The sequence below is a fragment of the Rattus norvegicus genome, chromosome 18, assembly GCF_021556685.1.
Source record: "Rattus norvegicus strain SHRSP/BbbUtx chromosome 18, alternate assembly SHRSP_T2T, whole genome shotgun sequence".
Lineage (NCBI taxonomy): Eukaryota > Metazoa > Chordata > Mammalia > Rodentia > Muridae > Rattus > Rattus norvegicus.
In genome coordinates, this window is record NC_141551.1 from 78,846,314 (window position 1) to 78,859,854 (window position 13,541).

The window sequence follows — 13,541 nt, forward strand, 5'->3', positions numbered from 1 at the left end:
GAGAGGGCAGTGCTCTAATTGATCTGTAGAGTTGTAATACTACTTTGGTAATAATACTTTTGGTAACTATTGTTATCTTCATTGACTTTTATGTTTTGATAGGGCTTACTGCTGAATGAGTAGCATGATTCTTTCTTATGTTTTTTAAAAATATATTATAAGTTTAGATAGATTTGAATAGCTACTGAGTTTTCTAAAATAGGGTTTAGTTCCAGTGTGTGATATGTAGAAAAACCTTACAGGGTAAAAATTTGTCTGTGTTGAGATTTATGTGGTCAGACACTCCCAAGTGACTTCTGAGAAAGGGGTTGAGGGCAGCTTACGCAACGTATCTCATTCTTCTGAGCTCTTGGTATATGGCCATTTTTGTAGCCCCATCACTACCTATGTTTCTCTCTGCACCAAAAAGTAAAGTCTTTTGTAAAAATTTATTTTGTGTATGTGTGTATATCTGAAGTGTTTGCCATTTGGGTTCAGGTACCCATGGTTGGCAGAAGAGGGCATAGTACCCTCTGGAGCAAGAGTTGCAGGCTAAGGGCTGCTTTACTTGTGCTCAGAACTGAACTAAGTTCCTCTGTAAGAGCTGCAAGTGTTCTAACTGCTGAGGCTTTTCTCCAGCTCCAAACAGAAATCTTTTTAAGGTAGGCATATTGCTCTTGTTAAAATATACGTAAAACATATATTTTATTGTTTGCTTTATTTATATGATTGTTTTTAGCTGTAAGCGTAGTGGCCATTTAGAATTGTATACCCACCACTATCAACCAAGTGAGGAACTTCTTACCCCTGCAAACAGACACTCTATCCATTCCATACCAACCGCTTGCTGCCCCCGGCATCCTGCCTCCTCCCTCCATCTGGAGACCTCATGGTGATGGACTCTCACAGCACAGCTCAGTGTGTGGCTGACATCACTGGTGTCTTCCTGGCTGACCTGCTCTGTGGAGGTGTTTGTTTTTGTTGCTACATTAAGAAGATTACGAGTGAAAGGAGAACACAGAGTAAAGACTCACAGAGAACCCAAGTCCCCATAGGATTTGTTAAGGACTGTTCACAGTTCTTCCTTGTGTGAGACACACATCAGGACACACTCTAACTGAAGTCTCTGTTCCTCAGAACCTTCTTGAAAACTCCTGGATGCTGTCAAGTGGCTTCACACAGCCCTTCGGCCTGCAGGATTTCAAGTGCTGGCTACATCTGCTATGCTGTTTGAAGGCTGGCTGTGAGCGTGAGGTAGCCGCGGAGATCCTGGAAGCACAGCACCTTCAGGGCTTCTAGACTCCATACCAGTCGCAGAGGTGTATTGTAGAACTCTGTCCCTTCAGTAGGTGTCTTAGGGTTTTACTGCTGTGAGCAGACACCGTGACCAAGGCAACTCTTATAAGGACAACATTTAACTGGGGCTGGCTTACAGGATCAGAGGCTCAGTCCATTATCAGCAGGGCAGGAACATGGCAGCATCCAGACAGGCATGGTGCAGGAGGAGCTGAGAGTTCTACATCGTCATCTGAAGGCTGCTAGCAGGATACTGACTTCCAGGCAGCTAGGACTAGGATATTATAGCCCATGCCCACTGTGACACAGCTACTCCAAAGGGGCCACACCTTCTAATAGTGCCACTCCCTAGGTCAAGCATACATGAACCATCATAGTGGGTGATTGGACACACAGCTCAGAATGATCATGACCAAACTCCCTGCACCACCTCTGCGTGGTCAGCATGTACATGTCACTATCCTGAGCCAGCTGGCAGGGCCATTTTTGTGTTTTTTTTTGGTTGTTTTTTGTTTTTTGGGTTTTTTTTTTGTTTTTGTTTTTTTTTTTGTTTTGTTTTTTTTTTCTTTTGTTTTTTGCCTCTGCTGATACCAACTCTCCAGGTGAACCTTCTCTTACTTGGCTCCTCTGGAGGCAGGCATGCAGGACTCTGGACTTCTACCCTCTGTAAGTAACACATGCCTTTTCTTTCTGTGTGAGGCTCAAGTTCTTTATCCTTCCCCAGTTTCAAAACCTGGAGAAATGGGAGGTTTATATCAATCTGTTATTGTGATAAAGCATCAAGACCATGGCAACTTACAAAAGGGATTGTTTTCTTGGCTCACTGTCACGGTGGAGAGGCATGGCAGCAAGTGGCAGCAGGCAAGAGAGCCTGAGCAGAGAGTGGAGAGCCCACACATCTTGACTCCTAAGCAGGAACTGGAGAGAGCTGGTATGACATGAGTCTTAGTGTTCTCAAAGCTCTCTAGTGACAGGCTTCCTCCAGGAAGGACCTCAAACAACTGAGGACCAAATGTTCAAGGGCCAAGACTAGGGGATATTTTGCATCAGCACATTACAAGGCTCCTCCTTCCTTCCTTTAGTGAATGAGTCAGAAGCCACCTCCAGACTGTCTTCCATCTGTACTTTCTGAAGAGGACTACAGTCACTACAGGGTGACCAGATTTGTTGTTGAGGCTGACAGGATAGACTCCATTCCTCCGCGGTCTGCCAAGCCCTTGGGTTCCCATGTTCAGACTTTTTAAAAACTAAACCATGTCCAGACTGCCTGTAAGGGAACTCTCTAGAAATATCCCCTAGCATCACAGGCAGGGTAGATAAAGAAACCGGCTGACGGACGGATCAGACCCAGAAACATGGTCAGCAGCAGGCAGGTTGCGGGAGTGCTGGACCACAGGGTTCCAAACAATTCCTCTCTGTTGGTGAGTTTTCAGAATTGATCTACAGAGCAATGCTGACAGTAGATTTTCTGCCAGCAATAAAGGTGGCTTGATTCACAGAATAATTACTGTATGCAAATGAGTGTGATTCTCCTCTGCCCTTTTATGGATGACTCTGCCCTGCCATTCATCAGGGCCACAAATTTCACTTGGGAGGAGATGGATTTAAAGAGACAGGCGCCCCTGGAGCTTTGTGGTGAACTTACTAAATCCACGCTAAGTGTCTTCATAAATAGAAGCACATATGCCGAGACGAGCTCCTGGGCTTTGACATTTTTATCTACGTATTGTTGCTTGGAAAATGGGGAGGTACTCTCCCCTGAGCCCGATGCTGGAGCAGACTATCGGGTCCTATGAACCCAGGGGGCTTCACTCTTCAGGGGCACCTCTCGATAAAAGAAAGTCAAGAGAAAGAGTTCTTTCTAACAGGACTGCGATCCGGACACAAAAGAATACAGGGAGTCTGAAATAAAGTGAGCTGTGCTTGAAGCTAAAATGTTGCGATGGAAAGCACAATGAAGCCAGGAGTGGAAACAAATCGTTAAAGCGCTGGCCTGACTGACAGGGCTGGGGAGATAGCTCAGCGGAGAGGATTACTCGCTGCCTTTGCGGAGAACCAGGGTTCAGTTCACAGCACCCACATCGATCAGTTTACTGATCGCTGCCCCTGTAGCTCCAGTCCCAAGAGATCCGGGGCCCTCTCTTGCAATTACTAGACACCCATGTGCAAGTGTGTATACTCACACACATAAATAATAAAAAAATTTTTTTCTAAAACAAAACAGAAACTATCCCCTGTTTCATATAGTTGGCCTTGATGCTCCGAGACCTCGGGATGATGCACCAGGCAGATTTCCCACATGGGTAGGTCTGTGTGCCGTATGCCTTCTGCGTGCTTCGCCGTCCTTAGAAACCGAGCATACCGTTAGACCTGAGAGACTGCAGCATGAGAGCCCTTAAGAACCTGCAGTACACGGCATGTTGCTACTTCCCAGCAGCTTTTGCCTTTGCTCCCCACATGCAATGTTTATCCACACACATCTCTCATGAGGTGGGGGTGAAGAGGGAATGCAACAGCCTCATCTGTCGCTGCTGTCTTGTTACTCATGTTGTAACAGTGTATTGATGTCAGGACATGCCAAAACCACGGTCTTTCCCTGTCAACCCCAGAATAAAGAAGACACAGCAATGTTCTCATGTCCACACAGAGCATACACCACTGGAGGCCCTCACTCCCTTTCTCAAACAAAGGCCAATTAGTATTTAAATGTTCTCAAAGTACCAAACTAGTGAGCTGGATTTCTAGGATTTCCTCATGTCCCTGATACTTCACTTCTTCCCAGCGACTGACTTGAAGAACTTGGGTTGCTTTGAGATCAAAGAAAACGTGACAATGTTTCAATCTGGCACAGTCCCCAGTTATATCCTTCAAAGTAAAAAGAGTCTTTCTATCCTTCAGAAATTAGAAGACTGAGTAACGTAACTAGGTGGCCATTTATTTTTATCTGCAACTTCTCAAACCCATTGTGATATGACACAAAAGCCAGAATGTTCAAAGGAGATGCATTGTATGACTCCAGGATCAGTGCAGTTTCAAGCTTGTGTGTGGCAATGGTCACCTATATGCACGGTGGATGGATGAGCGAATGAGTGAGCGCCCCATACTCCCTTTAAGAACTACCATCAAGGGGCTGGCAAGATGGTTCAGCAAGTAAAGGTGTCTGACCACCAGAGTGCGATCCCTGGGACCCACAGGCGGGAAGAAAGCATCAACTCTGTCAAGCCCTGCAACCTCCACACATGGCTGTGACACATGCATGTGCACACACAAACACAAATAAAAGTGTAATAAACAAATTTAAGGAGGCATTCTCAAGAAAGCTCTTGTTCAGTGGCAGACATTCCAAATGGCATTTGCACGATGTTCTTCCTGTTCATCGTGAAAAGACAAATGTGTACTTCCTGTTTAGTTGCGAGAGACTAAATGAAGTCTAAGGCAGTAAAGGTGCAGTTGGCTGCAGGGGGTCGCAGGACTTCTGTCCAGATGACAGTCGTTACTCCAGCTGGCAAGAATGGTCTGTGAAGCATGAGGGTCAGAGCTCTGATCCCTGGAAGCCATGCAAACACAGAGAGGGTAGGGGTGGCTTACCTGTAATTCCAATCTCAGAAGGTGGAGAGAGAGGATCTCCAGGGCAAGCTGGCTAGCACGAGGAGCCATATCTGTGAGTTCTGGCTTTCACTGAGAGACCCTGACTCAATGCATAAGGTAGACAAGCAATCAAGGTTGTTTCCTGGAATCAGCCCCCAGTGTCCACAAATAGGCACACATATGTGCGTGTGCATTTAAAGTCATGTATGCCCGCACAACTGCACATATGCACAGATATATATATATACATATATATATATATATCCTCTACACACATAAAGAAAATAAATCCTAAGAGTTAGCATTGCTAAAGTGCACAAGGACGTAACCCAAAGCAGTTGAAGAGGAGGCAGTGTCCAGGCAAGGTGACATAAACAGCATTAATTCTCCACGTGTCCATTATTTTAACTTTTGAAAATGTCTGCTTTGTTTTTTATGGGCTGAATTTTTCTTGTCTACCTTATCATATCACTAGAAAATTAATTTGATTTTTAGCGTTTCTGAGTAATAAAAGGGTATTTTGAGTGATGCCTGTTAAATCTCAACACTGTGAGGAGAAATAATGAATCCACAGTTGTCCAGTTAAAGCAAGTTTTATTTAATATTGGCTAAGTAGATGGACACTGGCCAGGTCCTTATGCAGGATTCCCAGAGAATGGCACCAAGCTAGGTCAGTCAGGTCTCTGTAAAGGCCAAACCCAGAAAGCTTCCCACCTTTCACATTCGTCCAGTTGGGGGCAATCCAGACCTCCTTCCTGCCTACACATCTCCTGCCTACCTGTGATCAAGCACATCCTATGCAACTGGGGATTAATTGCAGGGAAAACACACAGCTTGTTATCTTATGTGAACGATGGTCCCCAGCATGCCAGGAGGTTATCTGCCCTTGGGCTTGCAGGTTAACTTTAGCCTTTACACACCTAAGTCAACATCATAGACTGAAGAAGAGTCTGAGTGAGCACCTCAGGGATTGACAAGGGCATCCTGGGAAAGTTTTCACTAGACTGGAGAACAGCATGGTAGGGTTCAACAGGTGGCCAAAGACATAGGAATTCTACACTTTGTTTACTTTTATAAATATTTGTGTGAGAGAGCATGCATGCTCATGTGTCTGAATGTCATTATACACTTGTCACTGCGTGTGGACACCAGAGAACCACCTTACAGTTTATAAACGTTGAACTTGTGTTTGTTCTGGGGACTAGGTCTCCCACTAGCCTGGAAATCACCAAGTAGTCTAGGGTGACTGGCTAGAAATGTCCGCGAATCCTCACATCTCCATTTCCTTAGGCAGCTTTCTTAAAGGGATGCTTGGCTTTGTTGCAAAGCAAAAATGTTACCAACCGAGCCCTCTTCCTGGCTACAGTAACTTTTTAAAATACACTCACTGGAGCCTGTGACATTATTATCCTTCATGCTTGGTCAGAGTTGTTATGAGTACAAAGTCCGGCCTTTTGCTTGCTCACTTTCTCTTCTCTCACCCCCAAAGGTAGCCTTGCCTGTAGTGAGTGTTTGCAAACCAAGCTTACCACAGTATCCCTCAGCTAGCACAAGAAGCATACAGAGGCTCAACTTGAAGATTAAGCTGGCATTCATGGAGATGGCCAAAAATATGAGACTAAATTGCCACAACTTCTGCAGATATCAGGAGGAGGATTATAGCATGGAGGATATCTGGCTGGTGGCCTGGAGGATAGTTTCTAAGAAGCCAGCATGAATCAGTCCTAAGTCTGGTAAAGGTAGGCTTCCAGATGGGCTGGCAGCAAGAAGGAATGTGTAATTCTTTTCACCCTTGGAGAGCCAATCACATGACCTAATGACTTCATCTCACTGGTTCATGAGCCCACACCTAAGTCACCCCATTTAGGTTCTGTCAATCAGAGGATCTGATTAGAGACTCTAGGGAAGTTTTTAACTGTATGCTCTTCACAGTTAAAGATCCAAGAGCTCAGCTTCCTCTCTCAGACAACAGGTAGAGGTACCATCCATGTTGTTGCCCACCCTTCACATCCAACGATCACGTTTGACACTCTTGGGTGTATATGACCTAAGACCCCTGGTGGCATATGCAAGAGAATTCAGCTTAGCACAAAATCATAAATGTAGTTAAAGAATTATAGATGTGTATTTATATTTGTTTATTTAATCAACTGTATGATTCTACAGTGTACACTTTGCAGGTGACAGGATCAAATCACAAAGTCATGAGGTTAGACACTACTGTTAGATACCACATTCCCATCTACCTGGCTTCTCTGTTACTTCTTATAGAAAATAACAACACATGTCTATCTCTTGATAGTTGCTTTCACCAAGTGACTTGCTTTACCCAGTGAGCTGTGCAGAGGCAGTGGGCTTCATATTGTCCCAGCCCTTCAGCAGCCAGCTACATTGCAAACACCAGCACCTAATCCACTAGAAAGGCACCGTGAAGTCATTAAGGCAGTGCACTTGACAGTCTAGTGTGCACTAAATAACAGACTCCTCTGTCCCTCAGTGTCACCCACTTCCTGACAGGATCTGTTGACTTGAATCCAAAACCTGTCTAGACTCTACCTATCTCCCTTTATTACTCCCAGCTCAGCCAATATACCAGTATATCCCTCACTATACCAATGTATCTCTCAATATACCAGCATGTCCCTCAATATAGCAACGTATCTCTCAATATACCAGTGTATTCCTAATATCTAGTGTGTCCTCAATATACCAGTGTATTCCTCAATATTCCAGTGTATCCCTCAATATAGAATTGTATCCCTCAGTATATCAGTGTATCCCCCAATATACCAGTGTATCCCTCAACATACTAGTGTGTTCCTCAACATACCAGTATATTCCTCAGTATACCAATGTATCCTTGTACTATACAAGTAGCCCTTGCCCACAGCCCGCATCTTTGTTTTAGTTTGTGCCTCTTAATAATTTTATGCACATAGATGCTGGAATGATTATGTTAAAATTCAAATCAAGTCCAATCATCTTGGTGCCCTCCTGTGGTTTCCTATTAAACTTAGAAGAAGATTCAAACTTCTGCCCATGGTGCCTGCCACCCCACGTGATCCCTTCTGCCCACCTGTCTCAGCTTCCCATGTGCACTTTGACCTCACTCACTGCCCTCTAGAAATGCCAGCCTCGGTGTCAAGTCCCCAAGCTGTCACCTCAACCTTTCATCCTCTGGATCTGGAGGTTCAAATATCTCCTCCTCTGAGAGACTCTTTCTGACCAACTAGCTAAAGGGACTTCCTAGTCATCAACATACTGTCACTGTGTGCAGCGTCTCACCTGCTTTTGATCTTTCAAATATTGATGTTTTACTCACTTTTATACACACTTTTAGTCGCTAGCAAACATCCCAGTGAGGCAAAGAGGCCCAGGCCGTTGTTGGACAGCATCAAATCCTACAAACTCAAGTTCCTTTGGGTCAATTTAACATAGCATGAATTTAGTGTTTCCACCTTAAATTCACAGCTCCCTTTTCTTTACATTTGGAATGGCTTGATATTTCATAATATTTCTTATTGGCCTTGGATTTTGCCACCACAGGATTTTACCTGCTGTCGAAATTATGTCTAAAAAGAAGGCAAAGAAGTCACTCACTCTCTTACCAAGGCAAACCTTCCAGCAAGTTCCAGACAAGGGAGTCTGCTGTAGAATGATCAGAAGTTTCCAGCTAGTCTGGGCTCCACAGTAAGTTTCAGGTCTGCTGGGAGAATAAAATAAGACAAATAAGATGGGAGAGGGGGGCTTTAAAATAAAATCTTTCAGTAAGTTTGAAATTGGAGGCTATTAGCATGGAGAAAGATACTGCCAACGATATCATAGGAGAAACTGGTTCATTGCCCCTCCGCCGTTCGTAGGCTGGCAATGCGTTTTACAAGCTACACAGAGACGGAAGGCTATGAGGTATGCACCGAGGTAATCATAAAACTTGCCAATTAAATGAAGCTTGATCCCTCTCAAGGTCATTAAAAGTGATCACTTCCTACCTTGACAGAAAACTGTCAGGAAATTTATTAGACCCCCGAGACTGTCAGCATTCTACAAAGGTGGCAGATCTAGGCATTGGAAGGGATGTGTCAGAAGTGAATGGGTGGGGCAGGCCCCGCTCTCACGTCCAGGTCCACAGGGCTGTGCTCACAGGCGGTCTTCTGGCCAGGTGGTCTAGCTTTTTAGCTTGTTTTGCTTTGTATTTTTGGTTTTGTTTTTAATAGCAATTTGAACTGGAATGGCTGCTGTTTGCCTGAAAGTTTCAGGCAAACTGCCAGTGTTTTTCTTCACAAATTAGAATTGGCAAAAGCCAGAAGCCTGCTGGTTCTGCTTGGTCCTAACTCATATCTCCTCTCACAGATCTACCGTTCTCCCTGCCTGATCTTTTGTCTTCATCCTGTATAGTGCATGTATTAAAGTCCCAGGACTTTGCACTGTATACATAAGCAAGGACTTCTAGTAGTGATGCGATTCCAAAGAATTCCAGGAATCAGAGGTAGGAGATCCAGGATAACTCTGTACAATCCATGAAATTCCAGTGCTGGAGAACATCCCAGATAGAGGCTTTCTCCCTATCTCAGATCATCTGTCCACGCTGCCTCTGCCTTTGCCCCCTCCCAGTCAAGAAGCTTCAATTCTGAGCCAGAGATTCAGTGTTTCCAAAGATTCCCACTGTTCCTTAAAATGGTCAAAGGATTTCAAATAAACAAACTGAGACATAGCACCCGAGAAGAGCTAAAAGGAAACAGAATATCCCTTCAGTCAAAATCTCCTGCAGTATCTTGCACAAGGCTTCACGACACATGACAGGTAGGAGTTGGCATGCCTTATAGCTAGTCAAAAATAAAATCTGCACTGTGTGAACCGCCTTTGGAGAGGAAGAGCACGCGCACACACACACACACACACACACACACACACACACACACACACACACACACAGACAGACAATAGCAATGTCTGCTGCAGACCCACTGGATCTGGGATCCCTAAGACAGTACTGATTAGGAGTGGGAAGGGAGTGAGTCTTGGTGGCAGCAATTGCTATTAGAGATGTTAAAAAAGGGAAACGTTACAAAGGGGGACATATCTTTGTGCTAAACATAGTTTAGCACATTGTATCATTTGCTACATTGTAACTTCTCCTTGGTGGGGTTGGGGGGCGGGTGCATGAGATTTCCATTGGACAGATTATTTTGCTTCATTAGGTAGATTACAGGAAGATGTTTATGAGTTGGATGACATTGATGAACGTATGCCAGCAGACAAATCATGTCCACTCAGCTAGTGGTGTCATCAGAGCAGGACATGAAGTTATCAGTAAAGAACACTATGTTGAAATGATGGCCACTGCTTGAAAGCAGGAAGTTCTAGGGATTGAAATAACCACTGCGTTCCTTAGTCCTCATCACTCCTTTAGTAATAATCTTAACGTGTCATTTTTCTGTTTGCTCCTTGACTTCCCTACACACACACACACACACACACACACACACACACACACACACACACACACCACCTAATTTTTAGTTTTGCTTTTTTTTCTTTTGTAAAGAAGTTGCCCCGAAAGAAACAGTGTCAACTTGAGTTGGTGCCTGTCACTGCCTCCCCTCGCATGCCTGGTAATTAAACTGTGACTGATTTATTGACTGACAGCCAACAAATCCCAACCCGGTTTTTATGATATACACACTTCTTAGGGCTAAATTCACTCAACCAGCAACCCAGTCAGAAGGTGGGAACCAGCCATGAGGGGAGGGGAGCAGGGCAAAGCAGGATGAAAATACTCAGGGAGGTCATCCTTAGGAGAAGAGCACAGAAAGAAAAAGAGTGTGAAGGGCAGAAGGGACAGGAGAAAGGGAAGGGCGAGAGACGGGGGCAGGGTGGAAGCAGGGATGGGAAAAACTCAGGGCAACATCTTTTTCAGATCTAGAGTTCTGGGCAGGCAGTAGAGCTGGTAAACGTCATTTCTTCAGCTCTCCTCCCAGATTCATTGGAAGCGCCTCACGTACAAAAGCGCTCTGAAGGGGAACATGAGGCGATCTTGCAGCTAATATTACAGTCGAGTTGCAATTTTACCTAAGGGAAAGCAGCTTTATTAAAAGTCATGACTGAATTGCATGACAGGTGCCAATATTCTGCACCCTGACAGATGTGTCAGCTGGCGAATGCCGCTTCCTGTCAGCCGTCCCTGGATGGAGCTCCCAGCAGCACCATTTGTCTCTCTTCCAGGGAGATCACACATGCCCTCCGTTTGCCTCCAAGCTGCATCGAGCTGCTTGATATGTGGAATCTTCACAATGAGACTTATTAAAAGACAGTCCATTATTTTTATTTAGAGCATTTCCAAAACAAGCAGAGCGCGCACACAGATAATTTAAAAACCTCATGGCAGGTCATCTCCAGGCCAGTGTGGCTCAATTGGAAATGCATAAAACTGTGGCGTCTCCTGTCTTCTCACCCACAGATACCCACAGACACACACACACACACACACACACACACACACACACACAGAAACACACACATACACACAGACACACACACAGACACAGACACAGGCACCCACAGACACAGACAAATATATACACACACAAACAGACACACACAGACACAAACAGACACAAATACACAGACAGACAGACATGCATACACACACATACAGTCACACAGAGACAGACAGATATACACACAGACACAGACACAGACAAACAGACACACACACATGCATAAACACACACAGAGACACAGACAGACAGACACAAATACACACAAACGCGCAGAGACAGACACATACATGCATACATACACATACAGACACACAAATACACACAGACACACATACATACACCCACAGACACAGACAGACAGACACAAATAGACAGACACAAATACACACAGAGAGAGACAGACACACACATGCATACACAGAGAGAGAGAGAGATGCATACACACACAGATACAGACAGACAGACACAGTGACAGACAGACACACACACGCATACAAGCATACACGCATACACACACACGCCACAGTGCATAGGGACAGGGTCTGAGTGCCATTTAACCCTTAACCAATAACCCTGACAGTCAGCACACTGGTGTTTCAATAAAACATGACTCTTTTCAACATGAAAGATTAACCCTGCTCCTTTCTCCCTAACTCTTTTTTCCTTTCTTCTCCTTCTCCCCACCTTATTTTTTGCATCCTTCTGTTTCCTTGCAGGTGGGCTTTCTCCCTGCAACCGTAGATGTAAACATGACTGGCTGTATTTATGGGGCCTTTTTTAGCCTCCTGTTGGTTTCAAATACAAAGAAAAATGGTCTCTCTTGCTTGTGCCTTGTCTGATCAGCCAGAGAAGCCATAGACTATCGCTGAACTCTGAGGGAAGATGATTTCCTGTGGATATAGGAGAGTTCTGGTTGAAAAGGGGTCTTGAGCATTGTGACAGGTGGTGGTTTCTGTCAACAGGACCTGAGAGGCTCCAGGGAGGGCAGCACAGACAGGCCAGCACTTGGGTTGTCAGACTACACGCCATGGTGGTAGTGGTCTCCTGGTGTTCATGTGTTCAGGCAGGCCAGGAAGTTTTCCCCTTGTGGTTTTAGCATATAGAATGGTGTAACAGTGAAGTCCTACCATGGAGTTCCATGCCTTATCCCAGTGTACATGGAGGAGCTTATCCTTCCCAAGCCAGAGGTGATGTTCGGTAGGTAGACATAGCCAGTGTACTTGGTTCTGGAGAACACAGTGTATTGGAGAAATAATATTTCTAGTCAACCCAGACCTTGTACACACACCTCTGCAGAACCCAGCAGGGTGGCCAGAGAAAACTCCCCATGGCACGGAATTCTGTCTTTCTGGAGCCACTAGTCGGTTGCTCCACGGGCCTTCTATCAAGCTACCACATGACCGTAATATTATAGCAGTGAAGAACAGGAAGACCCTCTGGCCTAGGGCTCTCATCATAAAACAGCACATGACCCTGAGGGTAGCTGTCAGGAGCAGTAGTGAAGTAGCCCACCCCGTGACCAGGCGCCTCGCCGTACTGCGTACTTACTGAGTGTTTCCTGTGATGGAGCGCTAAGGCACTCGCAGCCTCCAAAAGGGCACCAAGATTTTTAAACCAAATAAGTGTATTTTTTGACACAGGGACTAACCTTCATCATGAACTGGACTCATACAGGAAGAGCAACTCTCATCTGAAGAACTGACCTTCATCGGGGAGGATGTCTGGGAGAGCATTTTCTCAATTGCTAATTGTCATCAAGGGCCCAGCCCAGTATTGGCACCCAGCCCTCTAGGCCTAGGTCTGTATAAGACATGTACCTGAACAGAAGTCCAAGAGCAAGTCGGCAAGCATTATTCCTGTATGGTTTCTGCTTCGGCTCTTGCTTGAGTGCCTGCCCTGACTTCCATCAGTGCTAGGGGGTAGCCTGGGATTATATGAGGCAAACAAACCCTTTCTTTCTTTCTTTCTTTCTTTCTTTCTTTTTTTTTTTTTTTTTTTTTTTGGTCTGGTGTTTATGACAGCAACAGTGAGTAAGCTGAAATATCCTCCATTGTTTTTCTTAATAGTTACTCGATTTACATACAGCTTCTGCCAGGCCTGTTACATAACTGCTCCATATTTATTCTGCCAGGGAGTCTGTTCTGCAGCTCTTCTCATCGCTCTCCCTGCGCAGCCATG

The 13,541-nt window shown here is 45.0% G+C and overlaps 1 long non-coding RNA gene across 3 annotated transcripts in view; it reads left to right on the forward strand.

Annotated features, from left to right (window-relative positions):
- Positions 1–1,674: 1,674 nt before the first annotated feature.
- The window catches only part of LOC102552707 (uncharacterized), a 58,929-nt gene continuing 47,062 nt past the window's right edge, over positions 1,675–13,541 (forward strand). For 2 of the 3 annotated variants that reach the window (XR_015642722.1, XR_015642724.1), the window contains exons 1-2: positions 1,675–1,941; positions 8,410–8,553. This is a non-coding gene — a long non-coding RNA (uncharacterized LOC102552707). The remainder of the gene's footprint in view (positions 1,942–8,409; positions 8,554–13,541) is intronic. The other variant, XR_015642723.1, reaches the window with a different exon arrangement.